This window comes from Eptatretus burgeri, chromosome 11, assembly GCF_056783735.1.
Source record: "Eptatretus burgeri isolate ZD-2024b chromosome 11, Ebu_testis_v1, whole genome shotgun sequence".
NCBI lineage: Eukaryota > Metazoa > Chordata > Myxini > Myxiniformes > Myxinidae > Eptatretus > Eptatretus burgeri.
In genome coordinates this window covers 77122729-77150438 of record NC_140971.1, presented here as the reverse complement: position 1 = coordinate 77150438, position 27710 = coordinate 77122729, and the positions used below count along the sequence as shown (strand labels likewise).

Sequence of the window (27710 nt, the reverse complement as noted above, 5' to 3'; positions counted from 1 at the left end):
TTCCAAATTACCGAGCGAAATTTATTTCACCAGTCACATGACGATTGGCAGCACATCTCTGAAACGTCTATAATGCAATGTTGTTGCAATTTGTTTCTTGAAATTCTCCCAAAAACAAGAGTGAAAGCAACTCAAGGGTCTCGGGTTGTGTGCAATATGTACGGAAGTCGGTAATCACCCTGACTCCAATCAGCCGATTACCAAAAAATTGCCGATATCGGGCAAGCACCAATATATGTGAGTGTGCATGTGTGTGCGTGCATTGTTTATAAAGCATAACATTCCCTATGCAAACTCCCTACCCCCACCCCTCCACCAACCACCCCCTCTACCAACTTCCCTCCCTCTACCAACTCCCCCCCCCCCAATACAGTGCAGCACCCTCCTCTCACATCTCTGTTTCTGTCGCTGTCTCTGGACGTATCCAGATGGTGGTTATCTCTCCATAAATGTCCGGATGGTACTTATCTCTGGATGTGAGTTCGTCTCCGAGCGGGAATTTGTCTCCAGATGGCTTGGATCCGGACATATCATGGCGGTGTTTGTCTATGGGCAGTATTTATAGTATGACCAAGAGAAAATGCATTTCAAACATTATTTTGTTTCTATCTTCACTGTTATTCTTATAAATATATGTGGAACGAAATTACAGGCCGAGACCAGGAATTGAACCCAGGTCCTCTGGAAAACCGTACCAGTGCTCTGCCACCTGAGCTATCTGGGCAACGCAATTCTTCCACATATACAGGTGCCACTCTCTTTCCCCCACTGCTTCCCGGTCTGGGCCCATAATGTTTTCCACATATATTGTTGTGGAAATGGCCCTTCGTGTGTTATTAAATATAGGATTAGCCCAGGTCCCCCCTCAAATGCATGTTTAGCCAGGTTGTTCGATAATTGGACGTTACATGTGTGTTGGGAGGTGTAGCAGGCTGTCTAGTGTTCGTACAGTGGTGTGGACCGGGAGGCGCCTTGCTTCGTTCTCCTTCCCCTCTCCGAACTAGCCACGCCCAGCGCTCTGAGAGTGTCAGTCGGCAAGACGTGTCGGCAGCCGATTGGTGGAGGACAGCTGCAACCTCGGCGATGGACCAATCACGGGTCCCCGGGGGAGTGTCCAGAGCGAGCGCCGGGAAGGCAAGGAAGGAACTGCCTGAGCGTCGAGTTGGGCGATCGGCAGTAAGAGGAACTGCATGAGTGTTTTTGCGATCGGCTTTCGTGAAAAGGTGCGCGCCCCAAGAAGGCAAGGAAGGAACAGCCTGAGTGTCGAGTCGCGATCGGCTGTATAAGGGACGGCTGTGTCTATCTGCGATCTGCTTCATGAAAAAGGCAAGAGGAACTGCATGAGGTCAGTCTGCCATCTGCTGGATGAGAAACGGCTGTTGGGAGTCTGCGATCGGCTGTGAAAAGAAACTGGCTGCTTGGTGAGTCTGGCATCGGCTTTCGTGAGAAGAGAGAGCCCCAGTAAGGCAGGAGGAACTGCATGAGGGGAGTCGGCAATCAAATTTTATGAGGAGGTCATCGACAGGTTCATCGTGAATCCAACCACAGAGCCTCTGACTGTCTTTGCTCGCGGCACGGCTCGACACGCTTTTCCATCCCGTCGATCCGCCTGCAGAGACCAACACCCCGATTTGGCCTGATCTGGTGGGCAGGCCAGGCCTGGATTTGTATGCTGGACCTTGTGAAGGGCCAGCTGGAGCACATCGTGGATCTTCCGCTCTTGTGCCGTCGACCTTACGGGGGCTGAGAGCGCTGGGGATGGTGCTTGAGCGGTGCGACGGAAGGACGATGCCGCCATCTTGCCACGCGGCGTGTTCGAGCTTGGGCGCTCGAATCCGTTGACATCGGCTTCTCACGAGCCGCATTCGTGCTTTTGACACCTTTCCTCTCGTCCATGAGGCATCATCAAGTATGCTGTATGTTGTCTAAGGTTTATCTCGCTAGTGTTCCCTTCGAAACCCGTAATCCGTAGCTCCCTAGTTAAGTGCAGGCTATAGATTAATTACAACGTTCGTGAATGTTTTGCTTGTGTCGTGTTCCCTGAAATGTCCCCAATAAATCTGGCTGATTCATATGAAAGTTGCCACCTTGAGTTTATTCGTGCCATGCTGAGGAACAATTCGCTCAATTTGTATTTAAAACCAAAATGGTTACGGACTGCAGATTTGCTTGGTCTCTGACAAATCCAGTCTGTAACTGGGGTCTATTTCCCTAGCTGGCAAGGCACAGGTGTACTTTGGTATCATAATCTGAGGCGCGTAACCCGAGACCTGTGCTGAACCAGCCGGCGTTATAACCCGAGAAGGCGGTGCTGTAACATGACGCTGAATTTTCAACATTTGGCTGTCAAGAGTAGGGTGCGGAATCACGCCACCGCCGAATCCTTTACAATATTTTATGATGGTTCTATCCTGCTCACTTCTAATTATATTACGAAGCCCCCTGTGTTGTTTAATAGCGGATATGGATGTGTTCCCCTCGTGGTGAGGTAGTTCACTCGTGGTCTTCGTCCCCCAACCCCGGGTCCACAAATATATATATATATATATATATATATATATATATATATATATATATATATATACATATATATACATATATATATATATATACATATAATATATAAATTACTTCTACTTATTGTGGTGGCATGGTTTCATGCTTTCAACCGGCTATGATCGTCAATGTTGCCGAGCACGCGCGCGCACGCACGCACGCACGCACGCACGCACGCACGCACACACTTCCTTTCCTATTTTTATCCCCTTGCCGATGATGTCAAATTGTTACCCCGCTACCCCACTGTCAATTTAACCTTGCTCTTTCATGATCCTCCATCTTGTAAAGAAAATAAAAAGTGAGGTTTGAGGAAATGGATGGAGGTGCCCAGACACAGGATTGGGGGGAAGTGATTAACATTGTAGGACTGACAACCAGAGACCAAAATGCTTACACTGACATGCATCACTGCTGTTTTCTCTGGGGTGCAGTCATGCTGAAAGCTCAAATCAACAACCAATCTGGATAGACCTTTTTATCGAAGAGCCTCAAAAGGTACTTGGGCCAAAACGACTTTTAAATTTTTTCCCATCACCAACACGTTTGTACAGAGGTGGTCGACATGCTCTGCAAGTGGGGGAAGTGGAAGGGCGATAAAGTGAGTACATTTTCTAGCCCTGCACAATGCTCCACATGCAACAAATAGAATCAAAGTAACGACAGTCTCGGCTGGAGTTTCTTTCCAATGAAGATCCTCATTATTTTGATGCAGCTTCAGTGCTGACATAATATATTGCACAGTCATGCTCTCTGGCCCAGTTACAAGTGTGCCTGTGTTCCGTGTTGGTGCTTCGATCCTCCACCATCTTTTGCATCGTCTGTTAGCTCAGTTACACTCAGCATGGATGAAACTGAACTTGGGTATGTGTGTGTGTGTGTGTGTGTGTGTGTGTGTGTGTGTGTGTGTGGGGGGGGAGGGGAAGGGGGAGAGGGGAGGATGAAGGACATCATGGGTGGAGGGGTACGGACATGGAAAGGCAGGGTTGGAGGCGGTACGGAGGTGAATGGGGTTCGGAGGGGGTACGGACATGGAGGGGATTTGGAGAGGGTGTGGACTTTGAGGGGATTGGAGGAGGTGCGGACGTGGGGGGGATGCGAACGTGGAGGGGGTTGGAGGGGGTGCGGACATGGGGGGGATTGGAGGAGATGCGGACGTGGGGGATTGGAGGGATGCGGACGTGGGGGGATTGGAGGGGATGCGGACGTGGGGGGATTGGAGGGGATGCATACGTGGGGGGATTGGAGGGGATGCGGACGTGGGGGGATTGGAGGGGATGCGGACGTGGGGGGATTGGAGGGGATGCGGACGTGGGGGGATTGGAGGGGATGCGGACGTGGGGGGATTGGAGGGGATGCGGACGTGGGGGGATTGGAGGGGATGCGGACGTGGGGGGATTGGAGGGGATGCGGACGTGGGGGATTGGAGGGGATGCGGACGTGGGGGGATTGGAGGGGATGCGGACGTGGGGGATTGGAGGGGATGCGGACGTGGAGGGGTGTTGGAGGAGGTGCGGATGTGGAGGGGGTTGGAGGAGGTGCGGACGTGGAGGGGGTTGGAGGGGTACGGAAGTGGAGGTGGGAGGGGGTAGGAACCTGGAGGGAGGGTTGGGGGTGGAGATATTGAGGGGGTTGGGGTGGAGATATGGAGGGAGGGTTGGGGGTGGAGATATGGAGGGAGGGTTGGGGGTGGAGATATTGAGGGGGGTTGGGGTGGAGATATGGAGGGAGGGTTGGGGGTGGAGATATTGAGGGGGTTGGGGGTGGAGATATGGAGGGAGGGTTGGGGGTGGAGATATGGAAGGAGGGTTGGGAGTGGAGATATGGAGGGAGGGTTGGTGTTGGGGACATGGAGGGTTGGTGGTGAGGCTGTGGATGTTTATTCATATTCTTAAGTCAATTATTCATTAATTTCACATTAACAAAGCCATTGCCAGACAGAATACTGTACTGAAAATAATTAAGGTGTACATATCACTAAGAGTACAAAGCTGTTGTAAATAGAATGTACAGGTAACAGCAGTGCAGGCAACTCAGATGAATGAATTTATAAAAGGAAGGATATGTTAAAGTAACTTTGATGACTCTGTGATAAGGTGGTGGTTCACTGATAAGTAGCCCATGTATGCACATATCCATGGATGTTTGGGCAAAAGGGCAAACTCTCAAAAATTCTTGACTCATCCACATAAAAAAATTAAGTCAAGGGGCAAGCTCACAGCAAAAATATCATTATCACGACAGTATATCCTTCAACTGTGACCTTTCAAATCTACAAACCTATAACCTAAAGAATGCGCAGAAGATGGCCGCAAAGCAATTATTGTAACTGATCCAAACATCTGAAAGACTCTTGAATTGTGACATCAGCGAATGTGCAACCATCCACCCCAACCACTCTCCCCCCCCCCCCCCCGCCCCAACTTCCTTGCCAAATGGTACATTCTGGAACACACATGGTGGCTTTTAAAAGAGCCCTGTATGCTTTAGCACCAATTACCTCCGTTTGTCCTGAGGCCTCCTCAGCAGATTTCATTTGCTGAATGAGCAATTATTCGTATAACTATGCTATGGATCAACAACGATGAGAGTAAACAAATAGCTCAATTGAAAAGCAAGTGGATAAGACTAAAACTGCTGTCTGGAGCAGTGAAAGAAGAGAGTGCTACATCAGGAAGCACCACCCTTCAGAAGTGCTGAGGGGTCGGGGTTAAAGAGGAGGTAATTGGGACGAGCATCCTGCCTACAAAATCAAATGTTCGTTGTTGACTGCCGGTCTAATTACATCTATTCCTGGTTTACAGCTGCTGTGATGGCCCGATGGGACTTTGTAGTGAACATTCATTGGAAACTGGATCAGATCAAAAAGGACAGTCCATAAGGGTACCCAACAATGTTTTTGCTTCAGTGTGTCACATTTCTCTTCCACAACAGTCCTTATAGTTTTATTCAGTATTGTTACACAATTGTAGTCCATCAAACTGGCCTGGGAGATGAGCTCCTATTCCAAAGCAAAATTTTATTTTAGCTCAAATCAGCAAGGCATGGGGAGGAGAGCAGACGTGCCCAAATTTCTTGGCGTTGGCCAAGCGGATATGCCACATGGGGGCAATGGATAGAACCCACGAGTCAGTTTCCCATCTGTTGGCCTCCGATAACAAAAGGTATGGCAAATCGCAGTGAACGCATTTCAGCGGCCGATTTGAATCCTCGCGGGCCGACTTGCACACAGCTGTTGCCAGCCTCCCATGTGGCGGGGTGCTCGGCAAGAGGCAACGTTCAGCCCCATTAACCACCATAGAAAGCAATACCTTGCAATTCACCTGCTCGGAACCAAACCCAGTGCCCTGTTCCAAGGCAAAGGGGTCTGCGTTGCAGAAGATCTCCAAATAGTCCGGGCTTTAAGGATTCCTGAGCATCGTGAACATCGCCCCAAACTCGGTGGACATAGAAATTGCGGCTCGGGTCTCAGAGGATTACTCCTTTGCAAACATGACATTTCAAGTTTCCTCTCCAAACATTTCTGCACACATTGCCTTCAGCAAAGCTACGCAGCTTCTCTCCCATGGCGAATAATGGCGTACCATCATTTTTGGACGAGTCGGATTCAAATTTCTTGCATACGCAAAGGAGACACATCCATTCAAAGCACCGATGAAATACCAAGTCCATAAAGCAAAAACTAGTGGAAGATCTCAGAGAACCATGAAAATGAGGCAAACAAAACCAACACAGCAACTACTGAGCAAAAGGTCCACAAACAATGTCGAAGAGACCTACCAGCAAACGCTGTTTGCCGAAGTTCACATGCAGACACCAGATAGTTTGGGAAGACAACCTCTCCACCGCCTTATCTCTCCTTCATGGCGTTCCACTTGACCGGCAACGATGCAGCAGAAAGTGGAAGTTAGTTTCCAGGAAGGAGGAGGAAATCAGCTGTGGGGTAGAGCATCATGGCACACAATAAATGTCAAATCCTTCCTTGTGCTCGAGTCACACCAAGCAAACTCATAATCATCCCAGCAAAATTCGTTCAGCTAATCATATTTTCCACATCTGCTTAGACTAGCGACAATACTTGGGGATTGTTCTTCAACGGCCCATTGATCTACTTGAAGCACGAGAAGAAAAAAAAGTCCTGAGTTTTGTCAACACCCTGACTAAGTTTGGACATTTCCAACAACAAGCTGAACTGACCTACAACAAAAAACTTGTGATGCATAAATTCATGATTTTTTAAATATGCAAGCAGACACAAGGCAGCTGGTATCAACAGGGATCAAAACAGCATCCTTTCGAAACAATCGACAGGTGTAAATGCAACCCTGCTGCCTTGCTGGGGAGAATCTTTGTTGTTGTTGTTCAAAAGGTCCAAAAATATCCACTAATCCGACATCAAAAGTTCGGCCCATAAGGCTGGCTTGGGCACTCAACGTTCGCATCGTTAAGGTCAGGCTCTCGAAAGGTTACTGCAACCGTTTAACACTTCCCGGCCAAAAACTCAACAAGCCAATGCCAAACCAAGTCCTACACAGAGAATCAATGCGAATCGATCCCATCGACTGGAGCCAATGCCCCACGGGTGGATTAACAACAGCCACAAACGCCTCCACATCCTCAACTTGCTCGTTAGCATCCCCTCTTGCCCATCATCCGGTTAATGGTCCAAAACCAAGGAAACGCATCACATGACTGGCTTGCGACTGCTCACTCCAAATAATATCAGCGTAAGCTGAACAATTGTACGTCAGCACTAAAAACAGTTATGGAAGAGATGAAAATGAACCAATAACAGAAACTGACACCAAAATAAAAAGGCCGAATCATCACAAACACTTCAAAATGGTATGTGCTGCTTCCTTGCTTGATGCTCAACATAAAAAATTTTAAAAAAAGGATATAGCACGGACAAACAATGCTGGGAAGGCAATGGCAAACCACCCAGTATAACCCTTACCAAGAAATAGCTTCAGCAGCACAAACGCTGAATACCACTGTATCGTTAGAATATCAGATTACATGACCAGTTTGTATAAAAATAAGAAATTGCAACCGACGTTACCTTTTAAAATCGCATCAAGTATTGTCATGGCTAAAACACATAACACGTACTTCATCAATCAAAACCTTATCATCCACAGCACATCAATCAAAAGGCAATAAGATATAAATGAAGTCTTCACAGAAAGATAGATGCAAGAAACAAAAAACTAAGGTAATCGTCATTTCGTACGCAGCCTGTGGTTGCTGGTTGCATCATTGCTGGGAGCATGGCTGTGACGCTGATGCAGTGCCCCATGTTTCCAATAAGCTGTTGCTCATTGAATCGACCTCAGAAGGATGACGGGCTGAGTTAACCCACTTGGTGTTATTTAACGGCCGACAGGGGCTCAAAATCAAGACCTTCAGATCTTAAGCTGGCCACCTTAACCAGTAAACCAACACCTGGCTTATCCAAACTAAGGTGGAAGAAAAGTAAAAACTAAACAAAAAACATTCGTACACTATGCCTGGTGTTGGCTTCATGGTGAGGATAGAGGTTGGCTTGGGGTCAAAGGGCCCCGAGTTGAAACCCCGCTCGGCTGTTGAATTAATACCAGGTGGGGTTGACTCTGCCTGTCATCCTTAACGAGGTCGGCAAAATGAGCGCCAGCATACTGGTATACCGTGTCGGAATGGAGACCCGTCCAGGATCGTGTCCAATAGCCAAGGATACTGCTGAGACAGCACCAACACTCTGCACAGAGTATGGTCCCAATGGATGGGTGGATGGTTGGGGTTTCCTCAGCCTGTCATCCTTCTGAGGTCGGCAAAATGAGTACCAGCTTGCTGGGATTATTGAGCCATCCGAATGTCCTGCGTCGGAGTGGCGACCCGTCCAGGATTGTGCCCAATAGTCCAGCACCGTCGGTGGTGCAGGTAACAACAATTAATGGCTGCAGGTAAGCAATACACTCGCATGAAAAGAAACATCCATATCCTCTGCATATAAACATATGGGGCAGAGAAACGGGCAATCAAAAAAATTCAGTAATTAAATTAATATTTTATATTTGCCAAATTACAAATGTGCCATCTTAACGTACAGAGCATGCCATTTATTTATTGAAGATCACATCCTCGAGGTGACCTTCGTCTCTGCACAGGCATTGCCCTCGTCTTCCATGCATGTTTCTCATGACGCGGCGTAACATCGCCAAAGAAATTCCAGCAATTTTTGACGAAGCCTTTCTTTCAGCTCTTCAATATTGTGTGGGTGATGAGTGTACCCTCTGCTTTTTAACTGCTTCCATAATAAAGAAATTAAAAGTCACATGCTGACAGGTCTGGGGACCTTAGAGGACAAGAAATGTCACCATTCCTGCAGATGATGTGGTTATGAAAAAGTAGTCGTATGACGACCATTAACACACTATGGCGGTATGAGAGGTCGCGCCATCTTGTTGAAACCAACTAGCCTCATTAACACGAGGAAACCTAGTACCTAGTTGATCAGTCAAAAAAGTTGCGATCATGTTGGCATAGTGGAGATCGGTTTTTTAAAATCTCCCGTTTCTCTGCTCCACCCTTTACTAGCTAATGCCGACAGAAGAGCAGTTCAGATGTTGGGTCGACAATCAAACGAGAAAGGGAAGGGGGGGGGGGAGGATAACTACAGAGAGCAATCCAGAAGGATCTGGAGAACGATTAGTCTCCACCAAACTCCAAAGCAACAACCGTTTAAACGCACATAAACACAAGTGGAAAGAGAGCTGGCATCACAACTTGAGCCTCAAGGAATTGCCACCATTTGCAGAAGAGGGCACAAAAGGCAATATTATTTGGCTTCATACCGAGATGCCATCAATGTGGGTGAGAAGTCTTGCCGTACGTTTGATTCCTTCTGGGTGAGTGGCAAAGAAGTTGTCATGCCGTTTTACGGTGACGAATTGAGGGAAGGGAAACCCAGTTTCAGAAATAAACACAAACTTAGTTGTTACACCCGAATGGTTAAACGTGCTGAATTCGTAACCTTATTAGCCCACTTTGGTCTTCATTATCGATCATGTTACTAAGGAAAGCTTTCTTAACCTGCAGTCTCAGTTTTGTTGAGGACAGGTCCCGATCGGAGTGGGTTTTATAATTCGGTTCAATATTCGACTTATTTGAGTATTTCTTATTCCGATTTAGACTTTGTCCCATGTTCTTCATTTATAGCAAAAAAAAAAACAACGAAATTGTTCATAGAAAAATTGGACTTGGAACTTTGCATTGTCCCACCATATAGACCATGTGGAGGTACTCGCTATTACCTTCAAAAAGTGATTTTCGTTGTGCAGATCACCAATCTGGATGAAATTTGGCATACTTAAAGAATTTTAGACGCCGAGTCCAAATCCACCTGTTTCCATGTCGAGGATGTGACACAATTGGTCATTTTTGGCAATTAAAGATACACCGAACATTAAAGCACGATTTTGACACAAATGAAGAATCAAGGATAGACTGATATGTACGTCAAAGAAAACTCGTGAGGTCTTAAAATGATACAATATGTTTATACAGAGCCCTATTATATTCACTGTTATTAAAGATGTTTATAATTAAAGGTCGTAAACCGAAGCAGTTACATATTTTTATCGGCCGAAAAGGTCTGGACCGACCAGACAGGCCTTCGAGTTGACCAAGGCAACTTTTTTCTTAAAAGGCAGCCACACTGGCTATTGAAGGTAGTTACATTGACTATTAAAGACAGTTACAGCGCCTATTAGAGAGTTACATTGGCTATTACGGATTAAATCAAAGACAAAGACACTGCACGACTCAGCCTGATGAAAAGTAGAACCGCCACAAGAAGATTACTGTCTTCAAAAACTCCAGTATTTCTTGCTCTAAAGCGGTTGCTGAACTAGGCAATTGACTGCTGTTATTACAAAACTCAAGTCCACTATTACATGCTAACCAATCTGAATACTACTGTGTAGTAGAATACCACAGCAAAAGCAGTGTGACACCCGCATTCACAGTTCGTCGTCGGAATCATCGTCAGTTCTGCTTTCATCAGCCATAAGTTCCATTTTTGTACGGGTCTGTTCATCGTTGGCGCAGTTTTGACACCCACAGCACTCTGCGCAGGACAGTCCTTTTGACCGGCAAGAACACTGGTTGGTCTCGCATTTCGTCTTCTTGCAATTACATTTCGTCGCCACTAACAGTTCCTTCGGCGCTGGTAGTTTGTTCAGCCAGTGAACAATCAGTGCTCCATTGCGTTCCATCCATCCGTGAAATGTAGAAGGGGCTTCTATAAACCTCTCAGTCACGCGGTGGTGGATCACAGACTGATCGTTCACTCTTTTGCAATGCAGCATCAGAGCGTCGCTTGGAGGCGGCAACTTCTGTTCTCCCAGCGACCGGCTGCAGAATAGCTTGTAGCGAGCCTCGTCCACACTCTTCATGGTCGGCTGATTGTACATGGCGCAGACAAATTGTTCCAGGTTGTGAATGATATTCTGATCTCGCGTGAATTCGACCAATGCTCCCGAAATAGGTGATGAGATGGGGACCCTTCATCATCAAGTCGAATGGCCTTGTTTTGCCCTTACCGTGGAATGCACTGGTGGTATCACGTCCCGTGAAATTGTGCAAACCTATCAACGCATCGCAGACAGAACTTTCCAGGGCATTACTCAGCTTCCTAATGTCAATGACGATAATGTCCTTGGGACTTCCTGTGACCAGATGGAAATTTCGCGCCCGAATCGACTTCGAGTGAGCCAATGCCAACACAAACACATCGGTGTCGAAACTCTCTATGCACACCGACTCTTCATTCTGTCCCGCGTGAGTGGCATGTAGCAGGAGCTTCGTTTCAGCTTCCTCATGGTCACATTCAAGTTCAGGTACTGACGACACGACACAGTCATGACACCATTCGGTGCATTGATTTTCTCACATTTGCCGGCATGACTGACGTACAACAGCATGTCACCCAGTTTTGATGGAGAGATGTTTCTCGTCCACGATTCGACGATGAACTCTATCAACGCCTCCTTGTTGGCTCTGCTCAGGAGATAATTGGCCAACTGTTTTGGAAGGGCTTGATCACGTCTGTAGATGGTTCGTACCTGAAGATCGCCGCTCTGCCCGCTCGTCTGGTGTGCTCCAGGCACTTGATGCTGATACTTGGGTAAGTATCAAACACCACGTCCAGTCTCGAAGATTGGTTATGTCGTACTTTGGCCACTACGATGTTCAGCACCATCTCTTCCAGTTTGCCGAAAATGTTATGCAGTGAACCAGCCTTTATCGCCTGAATAACGGCCATTCCATCCACAATTGTTGCACCTTGGATAGGCCGAGCGTCCACACGGCAATCGGGCCACAGTTTCAGTACTGTATATGGTTGCGGAGTTTGGCTTTGTCCGTCTTAGCAATCGAACCATCACCGGATGCCAGCAGGAAAGATATGTTCGCCAGTGGGTACACGAGCAGGTCGTGGAGTGTTACATTGCTTTTCTCGCCAATCAACAGCAGTTGTGTGAAAAGACGACGTTCATTCGCAATTTCAACCTTCGGCGTCTGCTGGTGGGGAGTCGCCGACTTGCCTCGCGCCTTCAAGAAAGTTGCTAATTTGGCCTTCGAAATCGGACTGAAGAATGGGACCTCACCCGAGAGAAGCCGATCACGCATGAATTGCACCACAGCATTCTCTCCCTTGATATACGCGTTCATCAAGTCCGCGGAAGTGGCTGGTGGTGCGATGACACCTGAACTAATATTGACGAGTTCAAGGTGAGCGCCGGAGAAAGGGTTAATCATTTGAAGTACTGTGTCCATCACTTGTACCACCACTGCTTAGTTCTTCTTCGAGCTCGACACATCCAAATCCTTTCTCGTTCGGGGCTCGTCGTGGATACCCGCCATGGACTCGCATTTCCTTGCGATTTCTGCACGTGCTGGTTGGGACAGGATCCACTTCTTCACAGCTGTGCTTTTCTGAGTGTAACCAATGAAGCCTCCACTGGTCTTGCTGTCCCTATTTAAAGTCTGCTCTATGATCTGATCACACGCAACACTACTAAATCCATAACGAGTATGCCGTTGGGCAGTCCATTTGCCGTCCATGAACGCTTGATAGGTGTCTGGGTGGGAGTGCTCTAGCCTGGCCATTTCCAGCCAGTAAACGGGTAAGTACCTTGCATAGTTTAGGTGATCATACGTAAAGTACCAGGGCATTGACGCTCTCGTGATCGCAAGGTGTTTCGGCCAGTTCGAAGTACGAGTTGCCCGTATAAGCTCTAGTTCTAGCTCCACCATTTCCAATTTGGGCCATGTAATGTCCACACTTTGGTGTTTGTTCAGGTCATCAGTCACCATGAGTGCTCCCGAGTAAAGAACATGTAAATTGAGGTCTGAGTCACCCTGCTGTGGACCCTGGCTGGCTTCATCCTCTGTAGTTGACTGTTTCTGTTGGAGAGCTTCTGTCTACAACAGCAGCCTGAGCAATGGAATCAATATCAATGTCCTTCATGTACACCACTTCGCTCTCAGACATTTTGGTGGACGATAGAAAATCATGTCTGGGTACCGTTCCTGCAGTCTTTTCTTCAGTCTTGTTGCCTGGTAGTTGGCCTTATCCTGACCTTCGCATACTCTGAGTAGGTCATTGAACATCTCACACAACTTCTTCATATGAATAGATTGCTTTCCATCAATGAGTTTTACCTGGATTACTTTATCACAGAAAATGTCAAATGTTGAGTCATAGTTCACTTTCTGAGTTTGGAGTTTACTTTCACTCTGTCTGTGGTATGTGTATTTCACCGACTCATAATAACATTTATGGTGATAACAAACTGCCAGCGCCACACAGTCTTTATCCTTTAGAGTTGTCATTATTCTCACATCACGTTCATCTCTCCTCTGCTCAGCAGTTTCCCTCAGCTTTCCTCCATCCTGTGTTTCTGCCAGGGACAACTGATCACGTTGAGATTTTCCTTTGACACGGATGAATTTGTCTTTTTTCTGGCATATCACACAAACTCTTGGCAGTACACCAGCTGATTTGCCAGCCACCCTTTCTACAGAGGTTCTGAGGGATTTTCTACGTATTTTGTGGTACGAGTGCCCCTCTTCTTCTAGTCCGCCCACCACCTCACTGGCTCCAGCAGAAACTGCAGTAGTGCTGGCTTCTGATTTCCTTTTCCTGGCTTCAGCACATTTTATATGATCCTTGTTACAAAACGACGCATAGCAGAACCGGTGACAGCCGGCATCCGCAGGAGGATCAGTCATTGGCAGCAGTTTCATAATTTGATCAGCCAGCAAACGGCATTTGTTGATAGTGAAACTATCTGTGGCGTCGCACCAAGCCTTCGCACACTCACATACCTTACGCGAGCTCTTATCCGTGAATTGCGTCACTTTCTCATCATCCTCCCCGCCCAAGTGTGAAACAACGCATATTTGGTTGTTGAAAGACCAAAAATCACTCAAAAATCACCAGACAACCATGGGTGCTGCCATCTTGATTTGTTGTTTCCTGGTCGTTTCCTCCGTGATTACAAGCATGCCACGCCCATTTCACGGCGGTAATTTCAAATGGTAATAACTGGCGGTGTGTCAACTTGTGCATATGGAAACAAGTAGGAATTTCAATGGTGTGTTCTCATTAATGTACAGGGTGAATTTTGTTTAGATTGGTGATCTGCACAACGAAACTGAACGAACCAACCCACCTCCACATGACCTAATAGCTACTGTTTACGATTCAGAAAGCAAGACCATACATTTTCAAAATATCAACAATTTTCATATTCTACTGACAAATCTCACAGTCTTACCCCCTTTCTCCAAAAGGATGGTTTGGCAAACCCTCACATCTACATTCTTTAAAATCCTCTTGAGGAAGCTCAGTCGCTCAAACTTTTGGGCCTCACTCTCAGTCATGATCTTTTTGGGGGCAAACCACACTTCTAAGTGAGCATCCAAAGGCAGTCGCCAACTGGTTATTCTACATCATTATGCAAGGTCCTTCCTTGGCACATCTGAGATCCTATCCACCTACAATGCTTTCATCCACAGCTTGATGGAATACTGCTCTCCCCCCTATGGGATGGCATCCCTGCCTCACACTTTAACACCATGGAAACCACAGCCTTCAAAGATCATTGGAATCGACTGAAATGAAGCTGAGTCTGGGCTAAGCACTTTTACATCGCAGACATGTCAGTGGTCCCTCTGTCTTCTACCGCATCCTTTCTCGTCTTGCACCCTCTGCTCTTTCCGTGCTTCGTCACCCCCCCCCACCCCCCAGGTTTCTGCAGGGCTTACGTGGTTCACCATCAACCCCCTTCTGGCAAAACCACCTAAATCCAGGATCACTGCCAACCTCCACTTGTTTGTTCCTCATTTTTCCCCCCTAGATGTGGAATCAACTTTTACATTCTTTTCAATCACATTCTTCCCTCCAGGTCTTAAAGACCACTGTTCACAAACATCTCAGATCATCCCCCATACAAAAGCATGATTTTTTTTTCTATCCCCATTAACCTCCCCAAGCCCAGTTCATCTCAAGTCTCCAGTTTTTTTCCTTCCTGAGAATTTGAGGATGCGTCCATCTTGTCCACCCTGTGTGTTCTTCCGCACCCCTAATTTTTCCCCACATCCCTCATTTCTCCAAGTCTCCTTCTATTTTGTCCTTCAACCCTATTAGTATGTTTCCGCCCATTCCTTTTGTTCTGTTAAATTCTGATCTATTCAATGTTCTTGTTCCTCAATCAGCCTCAATAATGTACACATAAAAAGCAACCCTCAAAGGAGGGAAATCTAATTTCGCAATGCTTAGTTTCCAAAACGAACAATATTTTGGAGAGAGATGGAATGGACACTTGAAGTGATTGGTTGATGGTCTGAAAATCTTCAAATGAAAGATTCCTTCAACATACGTGACGATCGAAATGATGTAATCTTCTCCAGCACATTCAGCGCATGCACAGAAACCCCTAGTCACAATGTTGATCGGGGCGGCTGGACATATATCATGCGTGCCAGATAAGGATTTTAACGTAAAATGGCTCAGACAACTTCAAAAAGAAGCCAAAATACTTGGAAACGTAAATGCGAGAAAGGGGTGTGCCTCTGCACAAAATAAAGATTTGGAGAATTCCCTGATCAACTCTTCAAAAAGGTATATGCTGTATCTTGTAGTCCAATCATGTGAGCCAATGAAAAGCCCCAAGGTTCGTAGATGAGAACGTTCTAATCAAACCTTTGTGCTTCTCAACACCAATTGGAAGGTCATATCTGGGTCTTGTCGATACAAAGAGTCAGTTTAAAATTATATTTACTATTAATCATGTTTGGGAGAGGTTGAGGCATAGGGTAAGGGTGGTGGGAGTGAGAGTTGTCTCAGCTGTGAGTGCCATTATAAATATATATTGTTGTTCGAGTCTGGGGCGACAAGATAAATTGTACTAGATTTTTGCATCTATTGGTGAAAGTAGAAGTGTGTGTGTGTGTGTGTGTGTGTGTGTGTGTGTGTGTGTGTGTGTGTGTGTGTGTGTGTGTGTGTGTGTGTGTGTGTGTGTGTGTGTGTGATAACCACTGGCACCACGAGCTAATGGTTTTAACAGGAAATTATACGAACCCGACACCTGTCACCCATTGATATTTCTCGTATCCCTATATTTCTGGAGTCCGGTTTGCATTCAGGAACAGAACAATTATGGTTAACCAATTTGAATTTGCCACTTTTTCGTTGAAATGGTGAAAAATCATGAACTTAAAAGACAATTTGAATCCAGATTTTGCGCAAGCAACGGCAGGTTAAAAGTGCCCGGCGAGCAGAACAGAGTTACTGTAAACACGCACAGCGTATGTGTAAAATGCCTCATTAAGCATTCATACAAGTCATTTCAAAAGTCGGTATTGTAGAAAGATTAAAAAAAAATTAAAAAGCGGGTTCAGATAAAACCAGTCAGGCTTGGCAAAATAAACCCGATCGATTATTGGCACAGTAACACCAAATAAATTGATAACGATTTTGGTTTTGAAAATTCCACAGAGGCAAAACTGCTGTTTCTCGACAACCACTGGTCCGATCTAATTGAAACTTGCCAGCTGTATTGCTGGGGCCCTGTGGATGTTCCTTTTCAAGGTTTGATATTAATCGGACAAGTACTTCACAAGTTATGGCCATTTATTTACCAAACCAATGACATCACTTTGCTGCGTAGACGTGGCCGATGGGCCATTTAGTTACCAAGAGACCAAAATTCCTCACTCAGTGACCTAGCAGTTTGGCAGGTCCAGGATAGGGTTCTGAACCCTTACAATCGTGATGTAAAATTGAAATCCCTTTCCGATAATACAACTATGCGAGTCAATTTGTTTGAGATAAAACTCCAGTCCAAGAGAAGACACATTGATCCATACCGTATGAAGGGGTACAGACATTTAAACTAGAGCGTTCATAGAAAAGGACGACTACCCACGCAGTGTTCAAGTACTATACATAATTCAACTTCAATAAAATAATGATTTTTGAAGTTCGTTGAAAAAAAAAATCAAAAAAAGCCCGAAGTTTAGCGTTATTGAAGCAGTTTTGTACACCATCTTATTTCACAGATCTTAGGATGCTCAATGGAAGGTTTGGGAAGTGCAAAGAAAGCAATTTGTGTTCTACTATGTTCAAATATACAATTCAATATCAATAAAAGAAAGATTGTAAAGGTTGTATAAATTAATTAATTCCGCATTTTATCGCCGTTGATGCAGTCTAGTCTATTACACCACCCTATCGAACTAGTTACATTAGTTACTCATGCCTGTTGTTTGTGTCCTTTATGACGTCCTGAAAACAGTAAGTTTCCTGTTTGGAATGATTTTCAATTTTGTTCGACTGCCAGCCAGGCAGACAGAGTCGGTCGAAAGATATTATCTCACTCCTTTCTGTGCATGTGTGATCAGGACAAAATTAGCACCAGAGTACTGTCCTGTTAAACGGCAGGTTTGTCTTCTGAATCGTGTTCAAAATATAATATTACATTTAATTTAAATCAAGTTGTCCCTCGATCAAAAACTGACGTTCACAGACAGACGGACGGACATGAACCAATTGCTTAACCCCGCTTTTTGCTTCACATGTGTGGGATAATAAGGTAAATTTGATATTGTTATTGACAAATTCAAAGGAAACTAAGTGATCATCAATGACGTCATGGGCAGAAAAGAGTACTAAATAAAAGTGACTCGCAGTGGTAGAATCAGTTAGGACAATAACTCGTTCTCCTTATCATGAGGAAAGCCAAAGACACAGCAGCCCGGCTGTGCACCGACGAAAATCTGTTCACCAAAAGCTGTGAGCTCCGTGTCTGTCTGTCGGTTTCTCTGGGCGAGGTGAAAGATAGGGTTACATACAGAAAGATAAAGGGACACAAAGGTAAAGAAAGCAAACAGTCACATGAAAGATGCTGAGCAACAGTGCTCTGAAATTGCACGATGGGAAGTGAGAGAGAGAGAGAGAGAGAGAGAGAGAGAGAGAGAGAGAGAGAGAGAGAGAGAGAGAGAGAGAGAGAGAGAGAGAGAGAGAGAGAGAGAGAGAGAGAGAGAGAGAGAGAGAGAGAGAGTGTCATGAGTGCATACCAAGAGCAAGGGGGAGGGGGAGGGAGAAGGCGAAAGGGGGAGGGGGAGGGAGAAGGAGAAAGAGGGAGGGGAGAGGGAGAAGGAGAGAGGGGGAGGGGAGAGGGAGAAGGAGAGAGGTGGAGAGAAAAGAAACACTGAAATCAGCAAGTGATCGGGTTTGGGTTAGGAATGGTTAAACGGCGTAATGCAAGATCATGGCTCAGGATGGGGGATGACATGATGTGGTTGTGCACTGCCTGCTTGAAGCCATGTTGGGAAGACGGGGGAAGAACAGATTCAGGAAGGTGGTTCCACAGACGGGAGAAGTGGGGAATAAAAGAGTTGAGGTGTGCAGTCAGCGTGGATTTTGGAAGTTTAACCAGGAAGGGATGAATGGAAGAACACGTGCATCCGGAAGTTGTTCCCTTGAATATAATTCATATTGGGAGGGGGCTTTTAAATGAGAAATTTTATTTCTCGCACAACATCCATTATTATTGACTAGCCGAAACCCAATCACAGACGGATTCCGTTCCATGAGTTCAATATGACAACCAGTGGCGTCTCTTGTAAGAGCCGGATCCCAGTCGATGTACTCCATGGTCTTACCTAATGAGGCCTACAAAACGTTTTTGTACACGACATTTTTGGTGTACACTACTCTTTGTGAAGAAGTCCCCTGATTTGTGCATGTGTCTACTTTAACGTACAAACACCGTGTCAAAACTTCTCAGGTCACAGTACCGAGAAAAACGTGACGCGACCGCGAGGAGGAGCACAAAATTGGTCCTTCAGTATTAATATATAGATAGAAGATACAATGTTTCTTGTAACATTTTTTGTGTCAAATTCACATTCTGAGGTAGTCAGCATGTGCAGAAGAGGGTTTTACATTGCAGACGCTATTTTCGAGGAGTGGAATTACACCTCTAAGCAGTGACGGTCTGTCGACGACAGACGGAATGACGTCAGTGAATGACTGATGATGTCATGACGTCCTGACGCCTCTCAGCGATGACGCACACATCGCCATGTAAACGAATGTAAAACGGTGTTTATTCTGCTTCAGAGTTGAAGTTTGACTATTGCCACTATGTGCGATGCACTCTTACAGGTACGAAGTTTCTTTCAGTCCAGGTCACAGTACCGAGAAAAACGTGACGCGACCGCTAGGAGGAGCACAAAATTGGTCCTTCAGTGTTAATATATAGACTAGCCGAAACCCTGTGACAGACGGATTCCGTTCATTCAACCACCCTCACCAGCTCAACCACACTCGAGGGACATGGACTGGACAGGGCGTGCTTGCCCCTGCCTACTCATTCCCCGCCCCTGCCCCATTCCCCCCCGCCTCCCACCCCCCGCCTTCAATTTGCTTATCCCCGCCCAAAAATTTAATTACCCTGGCCCTGCCCCCGCCTCTTCACTCCCCGTCCCGTCTCTTGATTCCCCGCCCCCTCATACTCAACCCCGCCTAATTCACCGCAGCCCCGCCCACTCACCCCCCGCCCCATTTCCCCCCCCGTCTCCCGCTTTCAATTTGCTTACCTTGCCCCCCGCCTCTTTACTCCCTGCCCTCATCTCTTCATCCCCCGCCCCCGCCTCTTCACTCCTCGCCCCGTCTCAACGAAAAGTGTTTATTCTGCTTCAGAGTTGAAAGTTGACTATTGCCACGATGTGCGATGCACTCTTACAGGTACGAAGTTTCTTTCAGTCCAGGTCACAGTTCCGAGAAAAAACGTGACGCGACTGCGAGGAGCACAAAATTGGTCCTTCAGTATTAATATATAGATACAATGTTTCTTGTTACATTTTTTGTGCCAAATTCACATTCCGAGGTAGTCAGCATGTGCAGAAGAGGATTTTACATTGCAGTCGCTATTTTCGAGGAGTGGAATTACACCTCACAACGGTGACGGTCTGTCGACGACATATGCAATGACGTCAGCGAATGACCGATGATGTCATGACGTCCTGACGCCTCTCAGCGGTGACGTCACATGTCGCCATGTAAACGAATGTAAAACGAAAAGTGTTTATTCTGCTTCAGAATTGAAGTTTGACTATTGCCACTATGTGCGATGCACTCTTACAGGTACGAAGTTTCTTTCAGTGCAGGTCACAGTACCGAGAAAAACGTGACGCGACCACCAGGAGGAGCACAAAATTGGTCCTTCAGTGTTAATATATAGATGCTTGGTGAGGGATGGCAGGATTGCCCGAGTTTGATGAACATTCAAGCCGGAGGACATGTCTGCTATGAGTACTGCTATACGACAAGTTGGTGGACATTGAATGGTGCCTTTCACGAAGAGTAGGTGAATTATCACATGCCCCATGGCTGAATTATAATTGCCTGCCTAAAACTGGAAGCAGACAGCAAGTGGTCTGGTCTTCTGGGATAGGCCTATCCCTCAACATCAGGTTGCACTACTTGCTGTCCCAGATTGTGGTTGTGGTCTGATTTAGCATCTCCTAAACTATAAACAAATTAACGTTCCCAAGCTGTTCACCTGCCACATGTGAACAACTGCCTTCGGCTACGAAGGGCACCCATGAGTCTCGTAGGGAGTATGCAAGAGATTGGGCGCGCACGCGCACGCAGACAGACAGACAGACAGACAGACAGACAGACAGACACACACGCGCTGGAGAGAGCGAGAAAGACATTTTAATTTCCCTTCCTCTCTCTGTTGATGCTATAAGCATAGAACCCCAATAGCTCCTTATCTTTCAGGGAAATCATTTTTTCCCCTCTGTTAACAGAATTACATGACATGCTGGTGGATGAACCTTTCTGATGAAGTTTCTTGCTATTGTACCCCATGCAGATCTGTTTGGAAGGTTCCTGGATGGTACACAGCATTATGTCTTTTGCAAACAGAAATACAAATCTTTGTTTATTCATCCATCTTTGTTTTAATCACACATTCTTTCGAAACAAGGTGTGATGAAAAGAAGAATAATTTCTGTTGAAATCACACCTTCTTTCACCCTTTCATTCCTCTTTTTTTTCCCCCACCTTTGGAACAAACTCCCACTCTCTCTTCAATCCCATTCTTCCCTCTAGGTCTTCAAAACAGCTGTTCACCACCATCTCTTATCTTCCCTCATCCAAAACCTCATTCTTTTCTACCCCCGTTAATCCACTCAAAACCCACTTCCTTCAAATTTCCTGCTTTCTTTCCTCAAAGTCCCTGTAGTACCATCCTGTTTACCCCGTGTACCACGTCCATCCCTCTCCCTTTCACAGATCTCCTGTGTCTTTGTACCCCATTATTCTGCGTTTCTCTTTCACGCCCCTTGTCTCCTGCCTCGGTACATGTTTGTGTGTATTAGCTCCTACACGAGCCTCGACTTGGAATACAAAATAAAAAATAAAATAAAAAACCAACCATTTCCTTTGAGTGTATCTCTCTGTGACACTTGTAAACAGCATCCATCATTCACTGTTCATTGGTCATCTTCAAACCATTGTGTAAGGCTTCTACAAATTTCTTTGCAATTCATAGCTTCCCAATGAGGAGGAGGAGGATGAGGAGATTGGGACCATACTCTGTGCAGAGCGTTGGTGCTCCTTAAGCAGTCTCCTTGGCTAGTGGGTAAAATCTTGGACGGATCGCCACTCCGACACAGTATACCAGCATACCAGCATGCTGGCTGGCACTCATTCTGCCGACCTCGGAAGGATGACAGATCGAGTTTACCCCACCTGGTATTAATTCAACAGGTGAGTGGGATTCAAACTCAGGACCCTAGGATCCAAAGCCCACCATCCTAACCATTAAGCCAGCACCAGGCATAGCTTCCCAATGGCTAAGCACTAATGACCTTGTTCTGCATGTCATACATGATGCCCAAACATTTCTACAAACAAATTACTGTTCAATAATAGAGTTCATAGAACACTTTACCCCATTGAGTGTTTAACTAAAGTTATAATTCAATTGAAATAAAATAAAGATGTTAAAATTCGTATAAAAAATGGATTCCGGAAGTTTACCGCCGTTTATGCAGCGTCTTATACACCACCATGTCCAACACGTGACAATAGTTCTTCATGCTTGTTGTTTGTGGCCTTTATGATGTCCTTAAAAACAGTGAGTTTCCTGTTTGGAATTATTTTCAATTTTGCTTGACTGCCAGACAGGCAGAGTTAAAAAAATAAAAAATAAATATAAAAATAAATCTCACTCCTCTCTGTGCATGTGCGATTGCGACAAATTCAGAGCCAAAGTACTGTAAAACTACAGGTTTGTTTTCGATTCATGTTCTAACTAGAAGGGCACTCAGTGGAGCGAATCCCTCCACCAGGCTGATTAGTTTACATTTTGAATCCCACAGATAGGCCGGATCTGAATTTGGACCTGAACTAAAATCTAATCGGCTTGTTCTTGTCACCTGACCAACTCACCCATCAAGGTTCGTCTGAATCCGTCCATAACTTTTTTTCAGATATCCTGCTATATGTCGTTTTAGCCTCATCACTCAATGGTGACTAATCACCAAAAAAAAATTGTTGGATCCGAATTCGGATCTTCAACAAAATCTAATCGTTTAGTCCTCATCACATACCCAAGCTCTCCACCAAATTTCGTCCGAATCCGTCAATAACTTTTTGAGATATTTTGTTCACAAACAAAAAAACAAGCTGGTAGGCAGACATGGGTAGTCGACTACCCAATAGAACCTGACGTGATGGGCTCGTTCGATGGGGAATGACCTGAGGATTAAGCACAAGAAAATTCATGATTCTAGCTTCAAGGGTTAATGCTGCAGATTGTTTTTTCATTAAAATACCCCCCACATTTAGAGGTTTTTTGGCTGTTGCTAGGCAACGGAGGGATCCATAGGAACGGTTCTTTCTCACACATAACTAGTACATACCATGAACCTACCATACCAGTTTCATGTATATCTGACTCATAGTTTCTGAGATATAACGAACTTCGTATTTTTTTATTGTTTTCGACCAGGGTTCATTCAAAGTCTATCTTCTCCGACAGTTTTCATAGGATCCGGCTGGAAATTTTTGACAATATGGCTGAATGTACTGCCCACAGTCGCTCGTGGCCTAGTTTTTGATTTTCGAAAAAAAATTTTTTTTAATGATTTTTCAAAAATTTCAAAGTCCCGTTGCTAGGCAACGGTGGTGTCCGAAGCAACGTTTCTCATTTGCACACAACTATGTCATGGTATGAACCTACCAACCAAGTTTCATCAAAATCGCCATTGTATTAACAGAGCACTGGACCGAACAGACAGACAGACAAGCCGGTAGTCAGACATGGGTAGTCGCCTACCCAATAGAACCTGACGCGATGGGCCTGTTCGATGGGAATGACCTGAGGATTAAGCACAAGAAAATGCATGATTCCAGCTTCAAGGGTTAATGCTGCAGATTGTTTTTTTCGTTAAAATACCCCCACATTTAGAGGTTTTTCGGCCGTTGCAAGGCAATGGAGGGGTCCAGAGCAACGGTTCTTTCTAGTACATAACTAGGACATACCATGAACCTATCATACCAGTTTCATGTATATCTGAATCATAGTCTCTGAGATATAATGAACTTCGTTTTTTTATTGTTTTCGACCAGGGTTCATTCAGTCTATCTTCTCCAACAGTTTTCATAGGATCCGGCTGGAAATTTTTGACAATATGGCTGAATGTACTGCCCACAGTCTCTCGTGGCCCGATTTTTGATTTTCGAAAAAATAATTTTTTTAATGATTTTTCAAAAATTTCAAAGTCCCGTTGCTAGGCGACGGTGGTGTCCATAGCAACGGTTCTCATTTGCACACAACTAGGTCATGGTATGAACCTACCAACCAAGTTTAATCGAAATCGCCATTGTGTCAACGGAGCACTGGATCGAACAAAGGGACAGGCAAACATATCGACGGAAAAAGTGATAATAAGGGTAGAACAAATTTCAAAAAAAAAAATTTTTGAAAATTTTTTTTTTTTTTTTTCCGACTGGATCGATGACCCAACAGACACAGACAAACAGGGGTGAAACATAATAACCTCCATCCTCCTTCGGTGGCTGGAGGTAAAAAATAACATTCAATTTAAATATGTTGTTCGTCGATTGTGAACTGACGTTTGCAGACAGACAGACAGACAGAAGTGAAGCTTATGTATTGCTTAAGGCCGTTTTTCAGTACATGTGTGCGGGGTAAAAAACAAAAACAAAACAAGGAACAGGGAGCAGTTTGCATTAATCTCCCTGGATTTTAAGGCAAATTCTGCATGGTAAGTAAAGTTTTTGCCTCGTGCAACCTGACTTGTAAATTTTAAACTCCGATGATGTTTAGAACCGATCATAAATGTGGGTGTCGGAGGGGTATAACAAACAGCAGCAACAACAAACCTCCATTTTACTGTTTGGAAAAGATGAGAGAAAAAGAGGAAACAAAGAAAAACAAAGAGGGATACAGAAGACGAGGTTAAAAAATAAAAAAGGACAAGAAATTGTTGGTTTATTTGATTGACCAAGGACAAAAAAAAAAATTATCCAAACACATATAACGTTTTACTTCAACAACAAAAAAATGCTGCAAATTTAGGCCACACACAATTTGCACAAAGATCCAGCAAAATGAGATATACTTATCGCAGACGCTTCCCGTGAGGTTTCACGAGGGAAGGAGTGAGGGAAGGAGGGTGGTGAGGAGGGAGAGGGAGGGGAGGGGTGAAATAGAGAAACAATAATGGTGTCGCACGAAACCAAATACACTCCCCAAACGGCACCGAAATCACATAGGCATATGCGGCCTACTCATCAGGAACTGCAATCCCACATGAACAATTAACAAGGAAAACAAAGACTGCCGCAGAAACCACAAAGAAACACTACATCTCGTGTGCTTCAACGGCTTGTGCCATAACCTCAACCCCCCACGCCCCAAAAAAATTATGTACCAGTCTTCCAAACACATCGCTGCAAAAACACATAACAGTGAATACGTAAAGTAAAATTAAAACAAATATTAGGATCGATCTGATACATAAATCACATGCAGGACAGACATTTGTAGACAGCAATATCCTTAAATGTGAATGACACGAACACGTGCATGTCTACAAAATGGCCAAACTCACAATGCAGGATTATGAACTTGGATTCTGATTATTGCCACCTGTTCAGATCTATGATAACGCTAAACAGGTGAAGCAATAGGTGAGGTTTTGTGACGTTTCATTTTTTTTTTTTTTGCATTTCAAGTTGTAACAGGAGACAAGAAAAGTAAATAAAAATTAATAAAAAGTACAAACAAATAAATAAATGAATGAATGAATACTCATCGAACCGTTCACATAACGGACTAGTTTTGAAGCTATTGAAAAACACAAATCTGTTAATTGGCAAAAGTCTGGCACCGAGACTGTATTATATGGGGGCACCGTTTGCTGCTTTGTTCCCGATACCTCTTCAGCAATTTTCTTCTGTGTACCTGGCTTTGTCTGTGATGCACTGTGTGGTGACAAAAGTACAATGGACTATCACCTCAAGCCCGGGTCATCTGGATCTTTGCACACTGAAGAGTTTGAGGTGTTTCTGCACCACGCATCATCACCAGACTTCTTAAAACCATTCATGATCATTCTTTGAAAGTGCACGGGCAGCGTGGAGAACACGGCAATTCAAAGTTTGGTATGGCTGGCCTGCTTGGTACTCCTTGGCGGTACCCACCTGAGTACCGGAGGCCCAAAAAGCATAGTTCAGAGGTAGCATACTTATCATTTAACGGCGTTTTCCAAGTTTTATGTTCAGGCCAGCCAGCTATAAACTATCATCCTGGTGATTTTGCAGGAAGACCAATGCGTGGCAAGAAGTATGCATCTGGCTGTTCCATCTGCGAGCATTCAAAAATCCCACGGTACGTTTCTGTGAAGAATAGGGCACCGTGGTCCAGTTCCGTGGCCAAATTCCAAATTCCTGCAGACATATAGGGATTCACAATGCCTTCAAAGTAATGCAACGAGCTGCCAGGTTTTGCATACACAAGAGGATTGGCTACATAATGTCTCTTTTAGCAAAAACAAAAACAAAAATCGATGACAGTGACATCACGAGATTGGCTATTTGTGTAGTTTATCGAAAGTGAATCCATCATGAAAAAAATTAAAATTTTCTTGTTTTCAGGTTTCTCTTTAAAAAAAAACAAAAAAAAAACGGCCTTCAGTACGAGTGTGCAGATAAAATGACTCGTTCAGCTGAAAAGTAACAAGAAGAGCACTCTTCCACGTCGACCGATATTCCTCCTGCCACATGATTACATCATGACATGTACTTGCACCAACTTTGACTTGGATCCCTTCAGGCCTTTTTCAAGTTATTGCGGCAACGGAAACCTATCACGTACGTACAGACGACCCAAAAATATTATGCCTCCAGCAAATGTCAGGGAAAGCATACCAGGAATAACCTACGAGACAATAAAATTGGTAAAAACATGCAGCAGCATTGATAAATGGGGGAAATCTGATAATTAATTTGTGCCCAATCTTGTCATATTCCTCCACCGTAGTGTAGCTGGAGCACCACGTCGACGTGATGCCAATTGACATCGAGCCATCCAAACGTTTTGACAGGAGATAATGCCAGCTGGAATGCTCATCTCCTCTTTGCTTGTCAGGGCAGCAATTGGTAATTTGGCCAGGGTACCAGCATACAAGTACCCTGGCAGAATGGCAGCTTTGGTATACAGGTAGAATGGCAGCTTTGATGGATCTGCCATAGGTGCCATCTCATAAGCATGTTACAGAAAGGTTAGTAAGCTTAAAAATACAAGACAAAAGGAAACAGGCCAAAGTCTTGGATGATTTTAACCCTTTGAACCTGAGCAGACATATTACCGGCCGCTATTCAAACCTCCATATACCCGAGCAGCCGGATTTTTCTCCAGGGAGCCCAGGGTGGGGAGCCGAAAGTCCAAGGAGCTCAGCGCTCAAAGGGTTAAAGAGACAAAAACGTCAAACGTGACAACCTCTTTCAAAAAGGACAATTGGGGAAGAACAGATTCAGTTGTTGAACAAACATGACACTTTAAAAATGATGTGATCCGCCACAAAAGGTCGGTGCACATGCACAGAAACCCCAGGAAACTGAAGGAGTTTGGGGTGAGATAAAATATCGTGCGTCTACAGTAAGGATCGTTACTTGGAATGACTCACCATGCTTCTGACAGAAGCTGAAAATAGTTGGAAAAGTACTAGAGAGAAAGGGTTGTGCCTCATACAACAAAAGACTTGGAGAACATCCTCAGCTCGCCAAAAGAGCACCTGCTCATAGTACAAACTCCCGACCATGTGGGCCAGTGCATGGCCCGAGAGTGACGGACGTGTGTTACACAACCCCCCCCCCCCCCGCAAATGGATCGCTACTCATGAACGGACTGTGTATCTGGATTAGATTCTTCTGAACACCGGTGAGAAGGACATATCTGGGGCATGTGCATGTCCAGGGTAAGATTAAAATTATGATATTTGCTATTAATCATGTTGGGATGGGAGTGGGGACGAAGGTTGGAAGCTGTATGGACTGA

General features: G+C 45.1%; 1 protein-coding gene across 9 annotated transcripts in view; it reads right to left on the bottom strand.

Annotated features, from left to right (window-relative positions):
• The window catches only part of LOC147017424 (nuclear receptor coactivator 2-like), a 274823-nt gene that overhangs the window by 84568 nt on the left and 162545 nt on the right, over positions 1-27710 (bottom strand). For all 9 annotated transcript variants that reach the window (XM_085847076.1, XM_085847082.1, XM_085847077.1 and 6 more), the window contains one exon: positions 6337-6492. The gene's annotated coding sequence lies outside the window, so the exon portion shown is untranslated. The remainder of the gene's footprint in view (positions 1-6336; positions 6493-27710) is intronic.